At 42.9% G+C, this 26,649-nt stretch overlaps 1 long non-coding RNA gene across 1 annotated transcript in view; it reads left to right on the top strand.

Annotated features, from left to right (window-relative positions):
- Positions 1–21,618, top strand: part of LOC134337416 (uncharacterized) — a 33,914-nt gene extending 12,296 nt beyond the window's left edge. Inside the window, exon 3 of the long non-coding RNA XR_010015985.1 lies at positions 21,534–21,618. This is a non-coding gene — a long non-coding RNA (uncharacterized LOC134337416). The remainder of the gene's footprint in view (positions 1–21,533) is intronic.
- The last annotated feature ends 5,031 nt before the right edge of the window (positions 21,619–26,649 follow it).

The following is a 26,649-nucleotide window of genomic DNA, read 5'->3' as shown; positions in this document are numbered from 1 at the left end:
TGAATACCTCGGCAGCCTTGTAGCACCTGGTCCATAGGTTTCTGCCAGAGTGCAGGTGCATATGCTACTACAAAAAATAACCCTGTTATAGTGATAAAGATCTGTGTGAGTGTTTATGGTGAGAACCACTCTGGACTCTTCTTCTGTCTCCATCAGTAGGTAGGCCTCAGCTAAGTCCACTCTGTCCTGACGAAGGGTCACGACCCGAAACGTCGACTGTACCTCTTCCCACAGATGCTGCCTGGCCTGCTGTGTTCCACCAGCACTTTTTGTGTGTGTTGCTTGAATTTCCAGCATCTGCAGATTTCTTCGTGTTTCCACTTTGCTGAAGTGTTTTCCTCCAGAAGGGTTTGCAAAGATACCCCTATCAGAGGGTATTGATCTATTTTCAGTATTGGGTTGATGGTGACCTTAAAATCACCACATATCCTGACAGACCCATCCTTCTTGGCTAATGGGAACACTGGCATTGCCCCTGGGCTCCACTTAAACTTGGAAAGAATTCCATCAGCCTCCATGTGATCTAGCTCACCGGCTACTTTATCACAGGTGATATATGGAACCAGATGGGCTTTGTAAATCTTGGGGTTGGCATTTTTAACAATAATTTACCCTTGATATGTTTGAGTTTTCCAATGCCATCCTTGACCACTGCTGTGGCATTTCCAGCATCTGCAGATTTTCTCTCATTTGTGATTTCAGTACTTTTTCTAATACATTTTCAGTTGACAGGAATGTCGCATGAAAATGGTGGATGGTCCTCCAATCAAATTGTAATCACGGCCCCACAATGCTGGTGTTCTTATTTTTTTCCACAGACAAGTCCAATGTGGCCTTTTGGTTGATATATTTCACTGTTAGGAATGTCATTCCCATAGCTTAAGTTCTTAGTTGGATATCAACAGGCTTTAGTTCGGTATCTTTGAAATGCTGTTCCAGCTCATTTTGTAGAAAGACTGAAAGATCCGAGCCAGTATCCAATCCTATTTTAATTTATTTTCCACTTCCTTCTGGTATAAGCTATATTGTTTGTCTATTATCAGTTTACACATTGTAAATCTCAGGGCTGTCTGGTCCTGTGTCACACTCATCATTATCAGATTTGTCATTAACGGCATGCAGATAGGTGCTCGTTTTGAAATTACAACTTGACTTTTGATCCTTTTCTCTTCCCTGTGCAGTCCATTTATTTCTGTCTGCCCAACATGCTCTTTGTATGTGGCCTGCTTTGTTGCATTTTCTGCAAGTTTCGCCCTTAACCTTGCATTGGTCTGGTGTATGTGAGCCCCTGCCATAACTGTAACACAATTTGCTCAGCCACTCAGGTTTCTGTTTAGATGTTGCAATTTTGTTCATGCTCAGTTTCATTCCTGCCTGCACAAACCTCCCCCCACCCCCACCCGCCACCAGCAGTACCTACAGGAGGTGCTGCCTTAAGAAAGCATCATCCATGATCAAGGATCAGGGATCAACTTTATTCACTATATAGATTCACATGTATTAGGAATTTGCTGTGGTGTGTTGGCGTGACGTAAAACAAAAATAACATTCAACAAGATAAAGAATAAATAAGTATATAAAAAAGAAGTTAGACGTTAAGGTACAGATATGGTATAAAATGTGTATAAATACATAAATTCCAGCATCTATTTCCAATGTAAACAGCATTGTAACAAGTGCTTTAAAGTGTTTAATGTGCAATGCCATCACTGGATTAATAGATGGAGAGGAGTGGGAGGGGGCTAACTGGAATAGTTGATCAACTTTTAAGATGACAAGAGGGTTTTGTTTTCATATTTTTCTAGTGCTTTCTAGAAGACAGCCTTTGCAAAAGGCAGTTCTCAGGGTGGGTAGTGTCCGTAATAAGTTTTTCCTGCCGTCCTCTTTGTCCTGGGCACATCCAAGTTCTGCAGGAATGGTAGACTGTAGCCATCTATCTTTTCATCTGACCTGACGGTTCTCTGAAGTTTTCGTATACTGTGAGAGGACGCTGCACCAAACCAGACGCAGGCGGCTGATGTGAGGATTTTCTCTGTGATGGCAGTGTAGAATTGCACCAGTATACTCTGGGGAAGATGGAATTTGACCAAGTGCATCCATCAAAGATCTCCGCCACCTGGGCCATACCATCATCTGGTCTAGAAGAGTCTCCCATACCAAACGGAACACTCCTCTAGCAAAATGAGTATGCCTCTTGTGGGCACAGCCTTTCATCAGCTTTTTGAACTTCCTATGACTGTCTAGGAGCATCACTATAGTCTTAAGAAAATAGGGTTATAGTGAGCATATTTAGATATTTACCAGAGTAGGAGGCAACTACAAACAGACTAATAACTCAGGCCAAAAAACTGCAAATTTTTGTCTTTCCCTTAGAATTTAAGATTGCGTATTTGTATTTATGAGGCATCACTGAGCCTCACAGCAAACAAGTTGAACTAGGTTTTACTTTCTGTTTCATAAATCCCAGTACAAGGGTCTCTGATTGCTAGAAGTTCAACAGATAATTGGGTGTATTTATGCATCTGAGTGATATTTAGAAGGAGAATACAAACACAGGGAGTTGTAAAGAATATATGTTTACAAATGGTCCTGAAAGGAAGTCATCAAGACATGGAGTGACATTGTCAGTGTAGAGTTTCACACCAGAATGGCAATGGCAGATTTTGTGGTCTTTGTTTGTCGAGTGAGATCGGGAAATTGCATCATAGCATTCATGTCACAATGTCAGATACTATAACTGACCACCTCAGTATAAATGTGAAACCTTTCTGTTAAAACCAGTGCACTCTTGGGAACTCACGCACGTTAAACGAGAAACCCTTCACTTCAAAGCTCGAAAATCACTGAGAAGGAAACAGTAATGGAACCTCAGGTCATGTTTATTGGAACCAAATTACTGAAATATATTACTAACAGAAAAGGAAAAGGAGGTCCTAATTCTGTCTCTTGAGTGTCATGGAGATTTAAATTTGAAAACTTGATTTTTCCCATTCCATCAATAAAATTTTTCCAACTAGTTTATCAATTTTGTCTCGTTCTGCCAATAATATGTATGCCAGCCAAAAACAGAATCTCAACAAACACAAGAAAATCTTCAGATGCTGGAAATCCAAAGCAACACACACACAATGCGAGAGGAACTCACTAGGCCAGACAGCCACTGTTTGCTCTAAGGTGCGCGCACACAAAGGAATCTAAACTGTTACAAAAGGTTGTCAACCTCTACGTCATTGGCATGTTAAGTATATTTCCCAATTATACACGATCACATTTCCTTTTCTGGTTTCTGATGCGGATGGTGCTGTCAAGTTTGCGATGATTTGTCTGCAGATTTTAGAACTGGCTTACTTATACTGTTTTTATTGAAGAATTATTCAGTGCTCACGTGTTGTCACAGGGCAAAAAATTGCACAGCACAAGGTTTTTGCACGCCCTGGTCATTACAAATTAAAGGGAACATTGCAGGCAGCATCTATGGAATAATTACAAAAATAAGTCTGCAGCATTAATTTCTAAAGAAGTGATGTTTTCATTTCCAGGGAAACGTTTGCAAATAAATAACACTGCATAAAATATTAACCTTAAAAATTTGAATTCAGAATGTATTGGCATCTTTAGCAGTACCATTCGTAAATTCACACGCTTTACATTTCAATGTTAAATCTACCCACAAAGTATCCTCCTTCAGCATTACTGTATGGGTAATTTGTAGAAACTGACCTTACAACCAGTTGCAAACAATCTGCTGGAAGACCTCAGTGCATCTGTAGGAGGAAAGAACTTGTCAACATTTTGGGTCAAAATCCTATTTCAGGACTTGGGTCAGGTAGGGTATCATCCCAGGATGTCAGCCGTTCCTCTCCCCCCACAAAAGCTACTCAAATTTCAAAGCTCAAAGTAAACTCACTACCAAAATACATATATGTCACCTTCAGATTCATTTTCTTGCAGGCATTTACAGTAGAAATACAATAGAATCAATGAAAATCTACACACAAACTAAGATTGCGAAACAATGTGCAAAAGAAACAACTGTGCAAGTATATATAAATAATTCTGAGAAGCTGAGTTGTAGAGCCCTTGAAAGTGAGTCTATAGGTTGTGCAGTCAGTTCAGAGTTGAAGTGAGTGAAGTTACTCATGCTGGTTCAGGAGCTGATGGTAATAACTGTTCCTAAACCCTGTGGTCTGGGACATAAATCTCCTGTACCTCCCTCCCAATGGCATCAGTGAGAAGGAAGCAAGGCCTGGATGGTGGGGGTCCTTGATGATAGATGCTGCTTTTTTTGTGGAAGCACTCCATGCAATTGTGCTCCATGTTGGGGAGGGTTTGGCTGTGATGGACTGGGCTGAGTCCACCAGTTTCTGCAGGCTTTTCTGCTCTTGGGCACTTTTTGCCCAGTGAGTTTCTCCAGTGGTTTGTGCATGTTCCAGATTCCAACATCTGCAGCCTCTTGTGTTTCCTAACAACCAGCACGTCTTTTGGGTGTAGAAGGAAACTGGAGCACCCAGACATTAGTGAGTGCTAAGGTTTATTTTTAGTTTTATTTGGAGATACAGTGAGATAACAGGCCCTTCTGGCCCAAAGAGCCCATGCCATCCAATAAGCACCTGCGTGACCAACTATCCTAACAACCTGCACATCTTTGGAATGTGTGAGGAAACTGGATCATCTGGAGGAAACCCACACAGTCATAAGGAGAGTGTACAAATTCCTTACGGGCAGCAGTGGAACTGAACTCATGTCACTGGCGTTGCAATAGCATTTACGCCAACCACCCTGCTACCTTGCCACTTCACTGTAGTATATTATGTTGTACAATTTCTTTCTCTATCTTGGTTTTCTTTAGCACTTCCTTCATCAGTAGCTAGCCAGTTTGGCTGTCAGGAGTAGACTTAAAAAAATAAAAATGGCTCCACTCTGATGCACAGCACAAAATCTCTCTTCATCTTATACTGGCAAAGGCTGTTACTGAAGTTACTCAGTAGTTTGTAACTGAGAGATGACTTAAATACATAGCAGACAGTCTCCTTGCCCTGATCACAAACAATGGCCCTTTTGTTTATCAATGTTTGTCCTTTTGGGAGATATCTAGTATCCTGGTGTTGACAAATCTCTACTAGCCTTGGAAATGGGAAGCTTCTTATACGCCACTGATGTAACCCGAAGGTAGTTAGGTAGCAGCATGATGACAGATGCATAGCTTCTGTCTTCTTCAGAGTGAATTTGTATTTTGAATTACAAGGAACTACCAAAAATACTCAAACAACAGGAATTCTGCAGATGCTGGAAATTCAAGCAACACACATCAAAGTTGCTGGTGAACGCAGCAGGCCAGGCAGCATCTCTAGGAAGAGGTGCAGTCGACATTTCGACCAAAAATACTTGCAGAGACATTGAAGTGATTGTGGCAAATGGCTCTGTCATACATAGTGCAAACATCTGCGAAAAGAAATTAACTAGTCAGGCAGCATCAGTCCCTAAATATCCACCATCTGTGTTTTTCTCCATACATGCTGCTCGGTTGCTGCAACAGTCTGTTTTTCTTTGCTCCAGACTACAGTGATATGTTCTCTAGTGTCCTTATTGTCACATTGAGTGTTTTTGTTTGTGCTTTGCCTACCATAGCATGCAATAACTTAAGGGCGAGACTTATTAATTGTTGCATTCTAAGAGAACACTCATACTGAAGAGCTGTGGACCCCTGGCTGGGAGAATCTGGTCTAAAGGGACTCTTATTATAACATTCCCAAGTATGCTAATGTGCTAAAATGTTAGTGGGAATTGATTTCCTCAAAAAGGCAGACAACCAGACTGCTAATGAGATAACAAGGAATATGAGCAGGTAATTGTGACAGCAAACATCCATATTATTAACTGCCCTGGAAAACTGGAATCCCAAGGTGAAAGTTCCACAAAACAGTGATATTATACACTCAACAAATCAGATGAAGATGTAGCACAACTCTCTGTTTGATCTAATGTTCAAAGGTTATGAAAGAAAAATGCATTGAGTAATTGTGTTCCTAGGGCCACAGAGTCATAGGGCACAACAGCACAGAAACCTCAGCCCACCTAGTCCATGCTGAACATAGTCCCATCAATCCACACCTGGACCACAGCCCTCTGTATCCCTCCCATCCACATACTTATCCAAACTTCTCTTCGGTGTTGAAGTCGAACCCATGTCCGCTACTCCCACTGGCAGCTCGTTCCACACTTGTATCACCCTCTGAGTGAAGAAGTTCCCCTTAAATACTTCACCTTTCAACCTTAACCTATGACCTCTAGTTCTAGTTTCACCTCATTGGATAAAGCCTGCTTGCACTTGCCCCATCTATACCCCTCATGATTTTGTATACCTCTATCAAAACACTTTGGGAATAAAGACCTAAGCTATTCAACCTTATCCAATAATTCAGTTCTTCAAATCCTGGCAAAGTCCTTGTAAATTTTCTCTATATTCTTTCAATCTTATTGATAACATTATCAGTAATAACGTTCTTATTAATATCCTCTTGCTCCCAGCAACAAAATACCTTCAATTTTAGATACTGTCTGGTGGTTGCGTGGTGAGCTCTAACTTTGTGACTGGGGAGTCATACAGCACGGAACAGGCCATTCAGCCCATCTTACCTATACTGACAAATGGGCGGATTTCTTCCAGCCAGTATTTTTCCCCAGGGCTGAAGTGCCTAGTAGTAGAGGGCATACATTTAAGGTGAGAGTGGGTGAGCTCACAGGAGATGTGTGAGGGATTTTGTTTTACACAAAGGGTGGTGGGTGTCTGAAATGTCCTGCCGGGGTGGTGGTGGAGGCAAATTTCAGAGAGGTGTTCAATAGGCTCTTAGGCACAAGAATGTGTGGAGAATGGAGCAACACTGAGTAAGCAGAAGGGATTAGTTTAGTTAGGCATTTAATTACTAGTTTAGTTCAGCACAACGTAATGTTCTATGTTCCATAGAAACATTAGTTTTATTTGTCACATATACATAAAAACGTACAGTAAAATTTGTATCAACGACCATCACAGTCCGAAGATTGTGAAGGGGGTAATCTATTTAACATTTCAGTAATATTTGAGTAATATTGTCAATATATTATTTGATTAAGCATTCTTAATCAAAGGCCAAGTCATTGGGTATATTTAAGACAAAGGCTGGTAAATTCTTGACTGGTCAGGGCAGGAAGGGATACAGGGAGAAGCCAGGAGATTGGAGCTGAGAGGGAAAATGGATCAGCCACGATGAAATGGCGGAGAAGACTCGATGGGCCAAATGGCCTATTTCTGCTCCCTTAGCTTATGGTCTTATTATAGGTTATATGTAAGAAGTACATGAATGGCTTACATCATTACGCCACCATGTCACACGCGAGCATCTCACTGTTATGAGGAAACAGGTTCATGGGTTTGGTAAATGAAGCAGCAGACACTGATTACGAATGAGCACATTAATCATGTATTCCCAGACAAACAATAAAACATTCAACCAAACATCTAACCCACCTTAAGTTACACAGACTTCAATACTAAATATTCAGTAACACTTCCAGCTCAGCAGATACCTCAATGAGTCTCCTCAAGTTACACAACTACAAAACTAAACATTAAACAAACAGATAGTTAGCTAAGGGTGCACGGTGGAGGCGGGGGGCCCTCCTCTATCTGCACCATACTTTCCTCAGTGTGAAGATGAGCACCCGGAGACAAAGGAAAGCCCCTGAGGCACCTGAAACCAGACACCGGTGCTGTGGCACACAAAACAACCAATGGGAAAGATCTGCTGCTTCCTTCAAACGGGCCAAACGATGACTAGTTTTGTAGAAGTGGCTTTCGACCCACAAGTAAACAAACCCTTCACATTACACTCACTAAAGAAAAACTAACTACATGAGTATCTCTGGGCTCCCATGTTTTTCTTTCAATTAGTTTCTAGAGTTACAAAACGCAGCATGCCCGCAATTCACTAGCCCCAAAGCTTAAATCTTAGAGCTGTATGATTACAGTTTAAAAGAATAGAACAATTACAATAAATTTGAGGAGTGAATCAGCTGTGGGTACCTTGCAAAGAGTTGTCACACTCTGACACCATCTTGCATTTTGGATAAGACCATTAGACACAGAAGGAGAAATCAGCCCATTTAGCGCATCGAGTTTGCTCCACTGTTCAATCACAACTGATTTATATTCCCTCTCAACCCCATTCTTCTGCCTTCTCCCCAGAACCTGTGAGCCCTCACCAATCAATAACCTATCAAACTCCAGTTGAAACATTGACTCAGCCTCCTCAGTCACGTCTGGCAATGGATTCCACAGATTCACCACCCTTTGGCTAAATAAATCCACCTCTTCTCTGTTTTAAAGTGAGGTCCTTCTATTCTGCGGATGTGCCCTCTGGTCCTAGATGCTTCCGCTATTGGAAACATCGCACTCTCATTATTAAAGTCTCTGGGACTTTCAATATTTGGTAGGCTTTAATGAGATCCCCCTGCCCATTCTTCTTCACCCCAGTGAGTACAGGTCCAGAGACCTTAATAAAGGACATTGCCTTCTTGAGTAATCACCTTTTGTTGGTGTCCTTGACGGTAGGGAGAACAGTACCCATGATGCAACTGGCTAAGTCCATTGCACTCTCTGGCCTTTCGCATTGGAGCTTCCATATCAGGCCATGGGTTCACAGGGCATTTGTTGGTTTGGTCATCTTGAGCATCGGTTTTCACCGCTTGGGCACTTTGAAAGCTGAGGGAATAGCTTGGTTTTCGAGTCACCCAGCACACTGGGGGAAGACAGGCAGAGAAGGAAAGAGCAGCTTTGACGCTTCTTCTGGAGACCTGTTAGTGGAACATCCATCTTTCATAGTTAGGTTGCTATTTTGAAGATACAGAATCAGTTGCCGCCACATGTTCTCAGCAGCTTGTGGAGTTTATAGGGGAAGTGATTCTTCTAGTAGCCAAATTAAGGAAGCAAAATAGTGAAGCTGCAGCCAGACACTCCTGAGGTTTTAAGAGAGAAAAGAAGCCAGGAAGATGTTGTGGAGCAGGTTTGCATAAGAATAGCTTAAATAGTTTAAATCTCCTGGAACAATAAGCCAATGTACTTGCTAATCATTCTACAGAGAACCAAAATATCTGTTCTTAAAATAGTCTTTTACCTAAACAAATTAAGCCAAAGAGAATGTAAATGACACACACCGTCTACTCTAATGTAACACATTCAAAATGCTGGAGGAGCTCAGCAGGTCAGGCAGCATCTGGAAAAGAAGGGGGCAGAAGCCGGAATAAGAAGATGGGGGAAGGTGAAGGAGTACGAGCTGATGGGTGATAGGTGACATAGGTCAGGGGGAAGGTACATAGGTAGGTGGGGGAGGGGAATGAGGTGAGATGCTGTGAGGTGAGACCAACACCAAGTAATTGCTTGTAAGAACAAGCTGAGCAATTCACCCCAGAAATCAGTTCCATACTCCTCGGAGAGCGCATCTCGCACAATCTGTCAAGGTCCCAGACACATCATACACGATTGGAAAGCTCATCAATGCCTCTACTTTCTGAGGAGGCTGAAGGGAGCTGGACTACGCACATCTATACTCACATCATTCTACAGATGCTTAGTAGAGAGCATCCTAACAATCTGCGTCACTGCTTTGCACAGGAACTGCACCGCGGCGGACATGAAGGATCTACAACAGGTAGTCAAAACTGCCCAATGCATCACTGGCACCAAACTATCTGCCATTGAGGATAAATACACAGAAAAGTGCCAGAAAGATCACAAAGGATCCCACCCACCCTGCTTATGAACTGTGTGTCCCACTCCCATCCGGAGGAGGCCACATAGTGTCCTCACCAGGACCGCCAGTCTCAAAAACAGTTACTTTCCTCAAGCAGTCAGGCTGATCAACACCTCCACCCACTAACCCATTCCTCCACGCCCCAACCACCACTACTTTATCATTTCCTGTCAGTTGCCTTATGTACAGACACTCCTGTGACTAGCAACACTTTATTGGCATATAATCAGCCTGCATATATAAGCTATCATACATATTTATATTATATGTGTTTTATTATTATCATCATTTTAGAAAAATCTTATTGTGTTTATTTGTGCTGCATCAGAGCCTGAGTAACAATGACAAAACAACAAACAAAAGGAATTCTGCAGATGCTGGAAATTCAAGCAACACACATCAAAGTTGCTGGTGAACGCAGCAGGCCAGGCAGCATCTCTAGGAAGAGGTGCAGTCGACGTTTCAGGCCGAGACATTAGTCCTGATGAAGAGTCTCGGCCTGAAACGTCGACTGTACCTCTTTGGCCTGCTGCATTCACCAGCAACTTTGATGTGTGCTGAGTAACAATGATTTCATTCTCAAGTAAATTTATGATCAAACTTCATATACGTCACCATATACAACTTGGAGATTCATTTTCTTGTGGGCATTCTCAGTAAATAAAAGAAACACCAACAGGACGGACAAACACCCAGTGTACAACAGACAACAAACTGTACAAGTACAAAAGGAAAGAAAAAAACAAACTAATAATAATAGTAATAAGAAGAATAATAATAAGTATTGAGAACGTGAGATGAAGGGTCCTTGACAGTGAGTCTACAGGTTGTGGGAACAGTTCGGTCATGGGGCAAGTGAAGTTTTCCCCTCTGGTTCAAGAGCCTGATGGTTGAGGGGTAATATCTGTTCCTGAACCTGATAGTGTGAGTCCTGAGGTTCCTGCACCTTCTTCTTGATGGTAGCAGTGAGAAGAGAGGGTGGTGGGGTCGCTGGTGATGGATGCTGCTTTCCTCGACAATGCTCTGTGTAGATGTACTCAGTGGTGGGGAGGGCTTCACCCCTGATGGATTGGGCCGCATCCACTACTTTTTGTAGGACTTTCCGTTCAAAGGCATTGGTGGTAAATGTGAAATAAAATCTTGGTAAAACATTTGTTTTAAGAAAGAAATATATTTACTAGGTAAATTTTAACATGCAATTGTATGTATATATACTTAGAGTCATTTAAAATTTATATTTTCGAGATACAGCATGGAACAGGCCCTTGCAGCCCACTGAGCCGCACCGCCCAACAACCCGCCACTTCATTGGTCAATTTACAATGACCAATTAACCGACTAACTGGTATGACTTTGGACTGTGGGAGGAAGCTGGAGCACCGTATGTGCTCAGGGAAAAATGCACTAACTTTCTTTATGGAGGATGGCAGGATTGAACTCTGAAATGCATTACCCGGAGCTGTAACAGCATAGCGTTGACTGCTGCGCTACTGTCGAAGAGTTGTAGAGCACAGGAACAGGCACTCCAGTTGAACTGGTCCATGCTAACCAAGATTCCCAACTCAGCTCGTCCTCGTTGCCCATGTTTGGCCGATGTTTCTCTGAACCAGGGGTTCCCAACCTGGGGTCCATGGACCCCCTCAGTTATTGGTAAGTGTCCATGGCATTAAAAAGGTTGGGAACCCCTGCTCTAAACCTTTTCTCTCTGTGTCGCCATGACTGTTTATTCCTCTCCATAGGTGCTCCATGACCTGTTGAGTTTCTCCAGCATTTTGATTTCCAACTTCTGCCGAATTTCTTGTGATTAAACTTTTCATAGTATCTTGATACTTCTGACAAATCTCATTACAGAAAGCATTACCATTGCATGAATGCCAGATTTGCTGAGTTTCTCCAGCACTGTGTGTGTGCATGTGCGTGTCGCTCTGTAACTTTAAAGCGAGCTTTGACTTGATTGATTAACCTACCTTCTCCCATTGGCTACACTTTCACACTGAGTTGGCTGTTAGCAGAGGATTTCCCACTAGAGGAGCTAAAGATGGTGCCAGAGGTTTTTGCAGACCTGGATGACTTCTTCCAGTTATGCGAAACAGTTTAAATTTCCTGTTCTCATCTCTTTTTTCCCCTTTTTGAGGTGGCTGGGGTCCTGTCAGAGTCCATGATCTACAGCTGCGTTCAAACTACGCTCTTCATGGACAGCGGCCTGCGTTCTCTCAGGATCTCTGAGAGTGGCTTGGAAGACGTGCGCCTTCAGCGTGCCGCTTTGTGGACGACCCGATTCCTCACTGACGTCGCCGACTGCAGTGAAGCAAAGGATCAAAGCATTGAGACAGCGGGTGCAGCAGTTGGATGCCTCTGCACTCGAGCGATATTTCTCAATCTCTCTCTCTTGATGGTGAGAAAGACTCTGTTGATTCTTAAGCTGAGGGAACTTGAATCAGTGACACTACAGACTCGAGATCCGACATCGAAACAGTGAGCTGTTGGCCTCTCCTCTTGCCATGGCAGGAGCGATATCTCTTTCTCCCTTGTTCGTGAGAGAGAGGGCCTGTTGAGATATCGAGGTGTTAGGATGGACAGTAGTTTCTGATGGAGTCTAGATCATGGTCTCTGGGGGCTTGCTATTGCATGCTGGGAGGTGGGGTGGGGGGGCCGATGCTTTTAGTAAGTGGGGTAGGGGGAGGGGAGGGTCAATGCTTTTGTTGCTGGTTGTGCATGGGAGGGGGCTTTAGTGTTCTAATGTTTATCTGTCAGTCATTCTTTGTTTTTTACTCTCTCTGTTTTGTGGATGTCTGAGAAGAATAAGGATTTCAGTTTGTATACTGTATATATTTTCCGATATTAAATTGAGCCATCGAAGTTCCCAGATTTCACAACACTGATTTGGGATTGTTGGACAGTGAACCAATCAAATCCAAGTTATTGTAGCAGAAAAATCACCTGTATGACAGCCACAGGAAGTAGGTGTGACATGTCAGGAAGTGCACGTGGTTGCAAAATGAGAAAAAGATTGCCCAGTTCAATAAGTACATTCAGTGGAAATGCTACAACGTTGACTAGAGCAGTTCTGCTTTTACTTTCTACATGCAACTAAATGCCTAGGAAATATACTCCTCATTTATTTACTTCCAAGCAATTAGTTGCACTCTGGATTTAGTATTATGCAATTAACAATGATTTCTTGAATTTAAGGAGCCCTGTTAAGTAGTTTCCTGGTCTGGCATTCTTGCAACCCTAAACCAGAAACGAAATCAGAATCAGGTTTAATATCACTGGCACATGTTGTGAAAGTTGTTCTTTGCAGCAGTAGTACATTGCAATATATAATAAAAACATAAATTATAATAATAAATACATTTATATAAACTAAATGACGGATGCTGCCTTTTTGAGGCATCGCCTTTGAAGATGGGTTTGCTGCTGCAGAGGCTGGTGACCCTGATGGAGCTGACTGAGTTTGCAACTTTCTGCAGCTTTTTCCGATCTTCTGCAGTGGCTGTCCATGATATGCCCGTAGAAATTTTGGTGACATACTCTTCAAGCTCCTATTGGAATATAGCCAATTTGTTGTGCCTTCTTTGTAATTGCATCACCATGTTGGGCCCAGGAAAAGATCTTCAGAGATGATGATACCCAGGAACTTGAGGCTGATCTCTGTCCACCTGCTGATGAGGACTGGTAGTTGCTCCGTCAGCTTCTCTGTCCTGAAGTCTACAATCAAACCTCTGGTCTCACTGACGTTGGGTGCAAGGTTGTTGCGGCAACCAACATTCATGCACAATATGACTTTTTATCACAGGTGAAGGGTCTAGATCCAATATATCATCTGCTTATTCCCTCCATAGATGTTCCCTGTCCTGCTGAGGTCCTCCAGCATTTTATGTGTATTGTTCAAGATTTCTAGCGTCTGCAGAATCTCTTGGGTTTATATCTGATCCTTAAACTGTTTTAAACCTTTTTTTTTTGCAATGGTAAGTCCTTTTTAAAGTTGTTTTTTCATTCTCCTTCACTTTCCTGTCTACCATGTAAGACTTCTTCATCCTTTCTTCCAGATCACTTCCGTAATTTTCTCCATTTCTGACAAAAGTTCACTTAGCTCCTCTTACAGACACAAGTTAACTTCCATTTCAAATAATCTGATCTGCTGGAAGGAAGTCGATGGGTTGAGCAGCGTCTGTGGGGAGGAAAGGAATTGCCGATGTTTCGGGACTTGAGTCAGGCCGGGTTTTGACCTGAAGAATCGACAATTCCTCCCCTCCCACAGATGCTGCTTCACCAGCTGAGTTCCTCCAGCACATTGCTTGACATTCCAGATTCCAGCTTCTTGTATCTCCTATTCTATTTCTCATCTCAGTTTACGGTAACGTGATCACATGAGATTCTGCAGATGCTGAAACTCCGGAGCAAAACACAAAATCGTGGAGGAACTCAGCAGGTCAGGCAGCATCTATGGAAATGAATAAACAGTTGACGTTTTGGGCTGAGGCTCTTCGTCAGTACTCATAAAGGGTTTCAGCCTGAAACATCAATTGCTTATTCCCTTCCATACATTTGGTGGCCACTTCATTTGGTACAGCTGTACAACTGCTCGTTAATGCAAATATTTAATCTGCCGTTCTAGTGGCAGCAACTCAGGGATCTGACTGGGAGGACCCCTCTCACCGCCAGCCAGGCGAGGTCCTGGTCCCTGTTGGTGAGGTCTGGCGCTCAGGCAATTTTCCAGATGAACTGGACGGTCTGCTCAGGGAACCACCCCACTGTGTCCATCACGTCCTTCTCCTGCAGTGCCTGCAGGACATTACGTGCGGACCACTGCCCTGTGGTCAAAGGCGTTCTCCTGGAAGAACTTTTCTACGAGGGACAGGTATGGCAGCAACGACCAGGTGACTGGGGCGTTGCGCGGGAGTGGGGCCAGACCCATCCTTCATAGCCAAGGTGACAGGTAGAACCTGGGCATGTAGTGGTACTTGGTGCCCACGTATCTGGGTCCTGCACACAACCTCATGCAGCCACACACGAAGCTGGCCATCATGGTGAGGGCGACATTGGGGACGTTCTTGCCCCCATTGTCCAGGGACTTGTGCATGACGGTCCGTCTGACCTGCTCCATCTTGGATCTCCAGACGAACCTGAAGAGCAGCAACTCAGTGCATAAAAGCATTGCAACTCCAAAAATATATAACAAATAGAAAGGAAAACAAGAGAGCTGAGAGATGAGACCTAGTTCACTTTTTACTTTAAACGAGGCATGCACGTATCACATGTGATAGCGTCATGATGTATGCAATTCAGTGATTTTTACATATAACCCATAATGAATTATGTAAATGAACAAAGAATGCTTAATCAGACAATATATTTATAATATTATTCAAATATCACTGAAAGTTAAATACACATCTTCTCCCTGCTTAGTTATAAACTTCAACTCAATAGAGAATGTGTCTCAACTATATACCCAGTATACTGTAAAATGCATCTACTATATACAGACATTCACAGCATAGTAAACTTTTAACATGTCCCATTCAGGCCTAAAGGTTTAACTTCTGTGGAGGATTTCTTACTCTTGTAGGATAACGTTTTTCCTGACAACAATGTTTACTCTGCTTGCAGGTGAGACTTGTGGCTGTGAAACAATCTCAAGTTCTGGGGCCTCCTGCGTGTGGTTGTAGGAGTTGACTTTGGGACTGCAGGAAGTGGCTCTGACAGCTTGCACACCGTTCTTCTCTAACAATTGACTCTGCTCTCCTCAACTGATGGATATGTTGTCTCCAGATGATATCAGATGCAGTCTCCACTGTGTAGGAGAGAGGTCCAGTTCTGTCCTTAATCTTTCCAAGTACGCACCCACTTTTGATTACCCCTGTAGTCCCTCGGCAGGACTGCTATTTCAGGAGTGAAACATTGAACCTCCTAACTTGAGGAGCCCTCAATTTGTCTCAGCTCTTTGACCTGCATACTCCTTCTGAGATTGGGTTTGAGCAGATCCAAGTGCAAATGCAATGGATAACCCAGGAACAGCATAGCTTGTGACTTGTTGGTTGTGGAGTGTGTTGCAGTATGATATGCAAGGAGGAGAACGGCGAGCTTTTGGCTCAGAGTTAATGTAACGTGTTCTGCTGACAATGTTTGCAGTGCGTGCTTCAGACTCTGGACAAACCTTTCCACCAAGCCATTCGTAGCTGGGTGGTACGGTGCAGATCCAACATGCCTTATTCCATTCCTTTAATACCTTTCTGATTAGGAAGGGTAACAAAGATTACACAGAAAAGGCAGAAGAATGGGGTTGCGAAGGATAATAAATCAGCCAACATTGAACGGAGCAGTAGACCCGATGGGGTGGATGGCCTAATTCTGCTCCTATATCAGAATCAGGTTTATTATCACCGGCATGTGTCATGAAATTTGTTAACTTAGCAGCAGCAGTTCAATGCAATACATAATATAGAAGAAGAAAGATAAGCAAATAAGTAAATCAATTACCGTATATGTAAACACGAGGAAATCTGCAGATGCTGGAAATTCAAGCAACACACATCAAAGTTGCTGGTGAACGCAGCAGGCCAGGTAGCATCTCTAGGAAGAGGTACAGTCGACGTTTCAGGCCGAGACCCTTCGTCAGGATTGACTGAAAGAAGTTATACCATATATGTATATAGATTAAATGTCATGCAAAAACAGAAATAATTTATATATTAAAGAAGTGAGGTAGTGCTCACACGTTCAATGTCCATTTAGGAATCAGATGGCAGAAGGGGAGAAGCTGTTCCTGAATCGCTGAGTGAGTACCTTCAAGCTTCTGTACCTCCTACCTGATGGTAACAATGAAGGAAGGACATGCCCTGGGTGCTGGGAGTCCTGAATAATGGACGCTGCCTTTCTGAGACACTGCTCCTTGAAGATGTCCTGGGTACCTTGCAGGCTAGTACCCAAGATAGAGCTGACTAAATTTACGACTTATAGTCTTATGGTTTTATAGTTTTACAAGACAAGTAAAATGGAGCAGAGGTTATTGTGGTGCACATTGCTAGTAAAATTGCATTTGCTCCAGTCATATTCCATTACAAGGGAAGTATTATGACCATGTCGAGTCAATATATTGAGTGTAAATCACAGAATAATGAAATAGAGAAAGTTCTAGTTCAGTTACAGCCAACCCTTCACTAAACTTCAAATGATTGTATTTGACACCAATTCAAGGTGATTAAAGGCTTCCTAAACCAAAACCAGAGCTATGTTTTTGGCTTCAGTTTGTGAGCGTGACCTGAAATCATACACGCTTTGTAAATGTGATTGTGATCCTGCCACTAATTGGTTGCTGCATCCGAACTGAAAGGAATTCTCAATGCCTCAGGCTCAAATAATGTGCAAGCAAATATTAACATATCCCAAGGCTGAGTTCCCTCTTATCTGGTGAGATAAGAGTGGAAAGTCAGAACAGACAAACTTTGAGCAGCACACATAAAAATGCTGGAGGAACTCAGCAGGTCAGGTGGCATCTATGGAAATGAACAAACAGTCGAAGGTCCAGGGTGAGACCTGTCATCAGGACTGGAAAGGAAGAGGAAGACGTCTGAATAAAAAAGGTAGGGGGGGGAAGGAGGCAAATGAGAAGGTGATGGGTGAAACTGGGTGGGTGGGAAAGGTAAAGGGTTGGAGATGAAGGAGTCTGATAGGAGAGAAGAGTGGACCATAGGAGAAAGGGAAGGAGGAAGGGTCCCAGGCGAAGTGATGGGCAGGTAAGAAGAGATGAAAGGCCAGAGTAGGGAACAGAAGAAGGGAGGTGGAGGGAAAAGGATTTTGAGGCTTGGATTTTTATGAGGCATCTATTGTGTGGGCACGTGGCCAAGTGGCTAAGGCATTGGACTAGCTACCTGAAGGTCGTGAGTTCGAGCCCCAGCCGAGGCAACATGTGTTGTCCTTGAGCAAGGCACTTAATCACATATTGCTCTGCGACGACACTGGTGCCAAGCTGTATGGGTGCTAATGCCCTTCCCTTGGACAACATCGGTGTCGTGGAGAGGGGAGACTTGCAGCATGGGCAGCTGCTGGTCTTCCATACAACCTTGCCCAGGCCTGCACCCTGGAGAGCGAAGACTTTCCAGGCGCAGATCCATGGTCTCGCACGACTAACGGATGCCTTTATTATTATTGTGAATATGACCTGATTAGAGCTTTAACCAAGCACAGGCCCTTTGGTCACTGAATGCACAGCGATTGTTATGCTTTCATTTACACAAATGTCATTTATTCTCCCCACATTTTCATCATCCTCATCCAGATCCCAACACTCACCTACAGAAGGCACATTTTACAGTGGTCAGTTAACCTATGGACTCACTTTCAAGAATTCTGCAGCTCATCTTCTCTGTATTATTTACTTAATTATCTAATTACTTTTGTTTGCATATTTTTTGTTTTCTTCTTTTGCACGTTGGATTTTAGTCACTGTTTGTGTGTAGTTTTTCATTGATTCTATTGTATTTCTTTGTTCTAATCTGAATGCCTGCAAGAAATTTAATCTCAAAGGTGTGTATGGTGACATGTACATAATATGGTAACAAATTTACTTTGAACTTTGAATCCACACATTTCTGGGATGTGGGAGGAAACCCGTATTGTTACAGGGAGAACGTATACGGTGGTCATAACTAAATGGTGTCACTGGAGCTATGAGCCATCACTATCGTTGTTCCCTTGCTTTTTGTTGAAAATTGCAGACTTTGTTCCCAGAAGTGGAAAGAAGGAGCAGAAGGCCAACAGGAGAGGTTGATAGAGGAGACCCAAAGAAATCTCCTCAGAACTCAGGACAGCAGATCAGAAGGGATGTTAAGGATCATAATATCCATCTATGGAGTTACTGAGGCAGAGTTGTGCAATCATTCAAATCGAGTGTGATGCTCTTCTGATGAGTTGTCAGTGCAATCCCACAATGCATGACTTTGTTTAGCATTCTTATTGTGTCCTTTATCTTTCTGTTTTTTTTTGTGCTGTATTGGACCTGGAATAACAATTATTTCATTCTCCTTCACACCTGTGTACTGGAAATGACATTAAACGTTCTTAAATCTTGAATCTTATAAAATTAAATTCCAAGACTTGGAGAATCACTAACAATGTCTGATGATATTCTGTTATTTCTTTTCCCTTGTACGACCTCAATGTATTTATGCTTTGAAAATATATGCTTGCAAAATGAAGTTCTTCGCAGTATCTTGCTACATATGACAATAATAAACAGATACCAATACTAGTATCAGTATTGCAGAAATTGGATGTTCTTCAATATCAGTCCTCAGTATCAGATCACCTGATTGGCTCGTGCCTTTGAACTCCATCTTGCCTGATCCTGGGCTCTCTGACCTCTCTCTCAGGCTTTCTCAAGTCTTTTTAGTTGCCCTTCCAATCCCAGATGCCAGAGTCCCCTGTTTCTCCACCGTCTTCCTGATCAGACTAAATGTGACATGGGATTGGAGCAATGAAATGCAGTGAATTGATTTTGATATTAGACCTAAGACCTTAAGACCATGAGGCAGAAGAGTAGAATTAGGCTGTTTGATCCATCGAGTCTGCTCTATCATTGCATCATGGCTGATATACTGTATTATCTCTCCCAACTCCATACTTCTGCCTTCTCCTAGTAACGTTTGACAGCTTTACTAATCAATAACCTATCAATATCCTATAAGTATGCCTAATGACCTGAACTCTGCAGCTGTTTGTGGCAACAAACTCCGCAGATTCACCGCCCTCTGGCTAAAGATATTCCTCCTCATCTCTGTTCTAAAGGGACACCCCTCTACTCTGAGGCTGTGCCCTCTGGTGATAGACTCTCCATAGGAAATATCCTGTCCACAATCATGCTACCTACGTCTTTCAATATTCAATTGGTTTCAATGAAACAGCTCCTCATTCTTCTAAACTGAAGGATACAGGCCCAGAGCCATCAAACATTCCTTTTACGTTATCGCCTGATACCGTATGTCAAACGCTCCTCAAACAGTGAGGGGAAATGATAGGCGCTGAGGAAAAATAACTGAAGGTATTAAATGATAATTAGTCTTTCTTTAAATAATCGTAGTATTGCTTACAGTATATATATTAGCCCTCCAGAAACTGACTTTGGCAAGTTTCCATAACTAATGGAAGTAAATATTATTTTTCTGCAATTTATCTGCTTCATTCATAACTCACCCACAGACTTTTGAAGCTCACATCCCAGTTTCGAGTGGGTCCCAACTCTATCACTTCTTTGCTTCACAATACTCCTTCAGATTCAGGATCCAAGATTGTTCGATGTCATTTCCGGCACACAAGTGTAAAGGAGAACAAAGTAATTACTACTCTGAATCTGACGCAGCACAGGAAAAAAACATAGTATAAAGAACACGACAATAAAAATATAAGATACAGAAGGGAGGTTATATACACAGATTGATCGTATGTCCATCAAGTGGTGCTCGGCATAGGAGTGTCCACATTCTAACAGGAGATGATAAAGTAGTGGTGGAGGATGGTGTAGAGGCATAAACACCCCTGTAGTCCACCAATGAGCCGGAACACTTGTTGGTCAAATTCCGCGGCCATGGGAAAGAAATCAAAAGTGGCTGAAAATATTTCACTCAAAAAAGTCTCTGCTCCACACTTTTGAAGATCAGCCTCAGTCATATTCATGCCATTAAAAAATCACTTACACGCACAATTTCAAGGGTCGTGTAGGTAATTAATGCCTTTTAAAATCACATTTCAAGCAGAAATGAAAGGAAATTCTCTGACCATTTTCCCACATCAGACTGTTTTCTACTGAAATGTTGCTTTGATTTACTTTGATATATATGCACACATGTTATGTGCAGTTTATCTGCAGTGGATTCACACGAAATGCTGGAGGAACTCAGCAGGCCAGGCAACATCTATGGAAAAGAGTAAACAGTTGATGTTTCGGCACTAAACGTCGATTGTTTACTCTTTTCCATAGATGCTACCTGGCCTGCTGAGTTCTTCCAGCGAGTTGTGTGTATTACTTTGATGAGAGGCATTGATCGTGTGGATAGTCAGAGGCTTTTTCCCAGGGCTGAAATGACTAGCACGAGAGGGCATAATTTTAAGGTACAGGGGAGATGTCAGGGGTAAGTTTTTTTACGCAGAGTGGTGAATGCGTGGAATGGGCTGCCAGGCGACAGTGGTGGAGGCAGATACGATAGGGTCTTTTAAGAGACTCCTGGATAGGTACATGGAGCTTAGAAAAATAGAGGGCTATGGGTAACCCTAGGTAATTTCTAAGGTAAGGACATGTTCTGCACAGCTTTGTGGGCCGAAGGGCCTGTATTGTGCTGTAGGTTTTCTAGGTTTCTATCCAGCATCTGCAGATCTCCTTTTGTTGATTTTACAGTGGATTCCAGTTATTTGAGCCATCAGTTAATCAGGGCAGCCGCTTATTTGGGACAATTCTTAAAGAACAAAGAAAAAATCGAGAAAATAACTGGGACTCCTTTCATTTATTTGGGACACCATGCCACTTACTTGGAGCAAGAGACTGTTGCTGAACGGTTTTTAACTTGTGTTAGTCAGCTGCATGGCTGTTTTGATTGGGAGAGGGAGTTTGCATTGAAATGATAAATAGCAATGGGCCTAACGGTGAGTCCTGGGGAACACCACTAGACACAGGCCTTCATTCCAAGATACAACCTTCCACCATCAAAATCTTCTTCCTTCCTATCCTTATATCTTTGTTTACCACAGGTAATATACCAGAAGACCGAGAGCAGCTAATTCTATGGTGTTATTAAAGAAATACAGCAGAGGTACACCATGACTCTAAGTTAATGCAAGTTACAAACAAGAGAAGATCTGCAGACGCTGGAAATCCAAGCAACACACACAAAATGCTGGAGGAACTCCACAGGCCAGGCAGCATCTATAGAAAAGAGTACAGTCGTCATTTTGGGCTGAGAACCTTCAGCAGGACTTAATGCTAAATCAACAAATTTCACGACCTGTGCCGGTGATATTAAAACCTGATTCTGATTCTGAAGAACTATACTCCAATGATCCTTACGTCAGTGGTGGGAAGGTTATTGGAAGGGCCTCTGGGGGATAGGAATTATTTGCATTTTGACAGGCAAGGACTGATTAAGGATCATCTGCATGTCTTTGTGCATGGGAAATGATCTCCTAGATTTGTGTTTTTTGAAGAGGTGACTGAAATGATTAAGACATCGCTCCTTGAAGATGACCGGGATGCTGGTACAGCACACATTTTTCCATCACACCAGAGGCGAAGTCGTTCTATTGTAAGTTCAGACTAGTTTGCATTTGCTACAAAGAGTCAAGTTGAGAAAGAACAAGATGGAATAGAACAAAATGATGTTCCTGTGAAAGTTGACCGGAGTGAGCAGGTCAGGTAGTGCCGACGGCAGACAGAAACATATACTTCTGTGGAAACAAACTGTTGACAACAAACAGTGCCCAGTCACCATTTTGCAAGCTTTTAAAGGAGAGTCAGCAGGATCAAAAGTTTGCACAGAACTGGCTTACACACAAAACTGAATTCTGAATCATCTTATCTGGATTCATCACAGCTTGGCATGGTAACTGCTTTGCTCGTGACTGCAGGGAGTTGCAGGGGCAGCTCACCACATCATGGAAAGCAGCCTCTCCTCCATGGACTCTGTCTGTATTTTTTGCTTCCTCAGTAAAGCCTTCAACAGATCAAGGACGCCTACCCATCCCGGTTATTCTTTCTGATCTCTCTTCGCACTGGGCAGCAGATACAAAAAGCTAAATGCAAGTATCAGCAAGCACAAGCTTCTACTGCACTGTTATAGGACTATTGAATAGTTCCCCAGTACAATACAATGGACTCTCGACCCCAAAATCTGACTTGGTAGAAACACCAGAAAGTTTGCAGTTGTTGGAAGTCTAAAGCAACACACTCAGAATGCTGGAGGAACTCAGTCGGTCAGGCAGCATCTATGGAAATGAATAAACAGTTGACGTTTCAAGCCAACCATAGAACCAGAGAACCATAGAACACTACAGCACAGAAAACAGGCCATTCAGCCCTTATAGTCCGTGCCGAAACATTATTCCGCTAGTCCCATTGACCTGCATCCAGTCCATAACCCTCCAGACCTCTCCCATCCATGTATCTATCCAATTTATTCTTAAAACTTAAGAATGAGCCCGCATTTACCAGGTCAGATGGCAGCTCGTTCCACACTCCCACCACTCTGAGTGAAGTTCCCCCTAATGTTCCCCCTAAAACTTTCCCCTTTCACCCTAAAACCATGTCCTCTTGTATTTATCTCTCCTAATCTAAGTGGAAAGAGCCTATTCATATTTACCCTGTCTATACCCCTCATAATTTTGTAAACCTCTATCAAATCTCCCTTCACTCTTCTACGCTCTAAGGAATAAAGTCCTAACCTGTTCAATCTTTCCCTGCAACTCAACTCCTGCAGACCTGGCAACATCCTAGTAAATCTTCTCTGCACTCTTTCAATCTTACTGATATCCTTCCTATAGTTAGGTGACCAGAACTGCACACAATACTCCAAATTTGGCCTCACCAATGTCTGTACAACCTCCCCATAACATCCCAGCTCCCATACTCAATACTTTGATTTATGAATGCCAGGATGCTAAAAGCCTTCTTTACAATCCTGTCCACCTGTGAAGCCACTTTCAGGGAATTATGTATCTGAACTCCCAGATCTCTTTGTTCCGCTGCACTCCTCAGTGCCCTACCATTTACTGTGTATGTCCTACCTTGATTTGTCCTTCCAAAATGCAACACCTCACACTTGTCTGCATTAAATTCCATCTGCCATTTTCTGGCCCATTTTTCCAGTTGGTCCAGATCCCTCTGCAAGCTTTGAAAGCCTTCCTAGCTGTCCACAATGCCTCCAATCTTAGTGTCATCAGCAAGCTTGCTGATCCAATTTACAACATTATTATCTAGATCATTGATATAGACAGCAAACAACAATGGTCCCAGCACAGATCCCTGAGGCACACCACTAGTCACAGGCCTCCAGTCTGATAAGCAATCATCCACTACCACTCTCTGTCTTCTCCCACACAGCCAATTTTGAATCCAGTTTACAACCTCTCCATGGATACGTAGTATCTGAACCTTCTGAACTAACCTCCCATGTGGGACCTTGTCAAAGGCCTTACTAAAGTCCATGTAGACAACATCCACAGCCTTTCCTCCATCTACTTTCTTGGTAACCTCTCCAAAAAACTCTACAAGATTCGTTAAACGCGATCTACCACGCACAAAGCCATGCTGACTATCCTTAATCAGCCCTCGGCTATCCAAGTACTTGTATATCTGATCTCTCAGAACACCTTCTAATAATTTACCTACTACTGATGTCAGGCTCACTGGCCTGTAATTACCTGGTTTACTTTTGGAGTCTTTTTTAAACAATGGAACAACATGAGATACCCTCCAATTCTTCAGCACCATACCCATGGCTAAGGACATTTTAAATATTTCTGCCAGGGCCCCTGCAATTTCTACACTAGTCTCTCTCAAGGTCTGAGGAAATATCATGTCAGGCCCAGGGGATTTATCTACCTTTATTTGCTGTAAGGCAGCAAGCCCCTCCTCCTCTTTAATCTCTATAGGTTCCATGACACTACTGCTTGTTTCCCTTCCTTCCATATGCGCTATGCCAGTTTCCTGAGTAAATACTGATGCAAAAAAATTGTTTAAGATCCCCCCCCATCTCATGAGGCTCCACACATAGACGACCACTTTGATCTTCTAGGGGACCAATTTTGTCCCTTACTATCCTTTTACTCTTAATATACTTGTAGAAATCCTTCGGGTTTACCTTCACATTATCTGCCAAAGCAACCTCATGTCTTCTTTTTGCTTTCCTGATTTCCTTCTTTAGTATTTTCTTACGTTTTCTATACCCTTCAAGTACCTCATTTGTTCCTTGTTGCCTCTACCTGCTATACACCTCTCTCTTTTTCTTAACCAGATCACTAATATCCCTTGAAAACCAAGGTTCCCTACTCCTGTTAACTTTGCCTTTAATCCTGGCAGGACCATGCAAACTGCACTCTCAGAATTTCGCCTTTGAATGCCTTCCACTTACTGAACACATCCTTGCCAGAAAACAACTTATCCCAATCCACTCTTCCTAGATCCTTTCTCATTTCCTCAAAATTGGCCCTTCTCCAATTTAGAACCTTAACTCGAGGACCAGACCTATCCTTACCCATAATTAACTTGAAACTAATGACATTATGGTCACTGGACCCAAAATGTTCGCCTACACATACTTCTGTCACCTGACCTGTTTGGTTCCCTAATAGGAGATCAAGTATTGCATCCTCTCTCGTTGGTACCTCTATATATTGATTTAGAAAACTTTCCTGAACACATTTGACAAACTCCACACCATCTAACCCTTTCATAGTGTGGGAGTCCCAGTCAATATGTGGAAAGTTAAAATCCCCTACTATTACACCTTTCTGTTTCTTACATCGGTCTGCTATCTCTCTACAGATTTGCTCCTCCAATTCCCTCTGACTATTGGGCGGTCTATAATACAACCCTATTAGTGTGGTCACACCTTTCCCGTTCCTCAGCCCCACCCATATGGCCTCTGTAGACAAGCCCTCTGGGCTGTCCTGTCTATGCACAGCTGTGATATTCTCCCTGACTAGTAATGCCACTCCTCCCCCTTTCATCCCTCCCCCCCGTCACATCTGAAACAACGGAACCCTGGAACATTAAACTGTCAGTCCTGCCCCTCCTGCAAACAAGTCTCACTAATAGCAATAATGTCGTAATCCCACGTGCCTAATCTCATCTGCTTTACCTACAATACTCCTTGCGTTGAAATAGATGCACCTGAGAACATTTCTATCACGTACAAAGCTTTGATTACTGTCCATACATGCAGTCCTTGTATGATCTTTATCCTCCTCCACCTCACTATCTGCTCTAACACTTTGGTTCCCCTCCCCCTGCAAATTTAATTTAAACCCCCCGCCCTGAGCCGCACTAGCAAACCTACCTGCAAGGATGTTAGTCCCCCTCCAGTTCAGATGCAAACTGTCCCGTCGGAACAGGTCCCACCTTCCCTGGAACAAAGCCCAATTGTCTAGAAACACGAAGCCCTCCCTCCTGCACCATCTCCTTAGCCACGTATTTAGCTGCATTATCTTACTGTTTCTAGCCTCACTAGCATGTGGCATGGGTAGCAATCCTGGAGAACACCCTCCTTCAGGACTGAAAAGGAAGGGGCAAGACGCCAGAATAAAAAGGTGGGGGGAGGGAAGGAGGAGAGCTAGAAGGTGATAGGTGAAGCCAGGTGAGTAGGAAAGATAAAGAGCTGGAGATGAAGGAATCTGATAGGAGAGGAGAGTGGACAATAGGAGAAAGGGGAGGAGGAGGGGACCTGAGGAGGTTGTGAGGTGAGAGGCAGGTGAGACGAGGTAAGAGACCAGAGTGGGGAACAGAAGAAGAGGGGAAGGGGGAGGGAAATTTTTTACTTGAAGGAGAAATCGATATTCATGCCATCAGGTAGGATGATCTTGCACCTTATTGCACTTTCTCTGTAGCTTTTACATGTTATTGTTTTACCTTGTTCTGCCTCAATTAACTGTGTAATGATCTGACCTGTATGAACAGTATGAACCTCGGTACATGTGACAATAATAAGCCAACTTCAATTCCAATTCCAAATAATACTTGATCATTAAAAGACACAAAGATTTCTAACAATACACAAGATTACCCAACAGAGCAAGAGATTTCCCAAGATTTTTCAAGCTACAGTGCGTAATACCTTAACATGTAAGTTCTCTATTTAGATAATATGTTGGTGGC

Source organism: Mobula hypostoma, chromosome 24 (genome assembly GCF_963921235.1).
Source record: "Mobula hypostoma chromosome 24, sMobHyp1.1, whole genome shotgun sequence".
NCBI classification, from domain to species: domain Eukaryota; kingdom Metazoa; phylum Chordata; class Chondrichthyes; order Myliobatiformes; family Myliobatidae; genus Mobula; species Mobula hypostoma.
The sequence above is the reverse complement of the archived record's forward strand: the minus strand, read 5'-3'. Positions and strand labels throughout refer to the sequence as shown.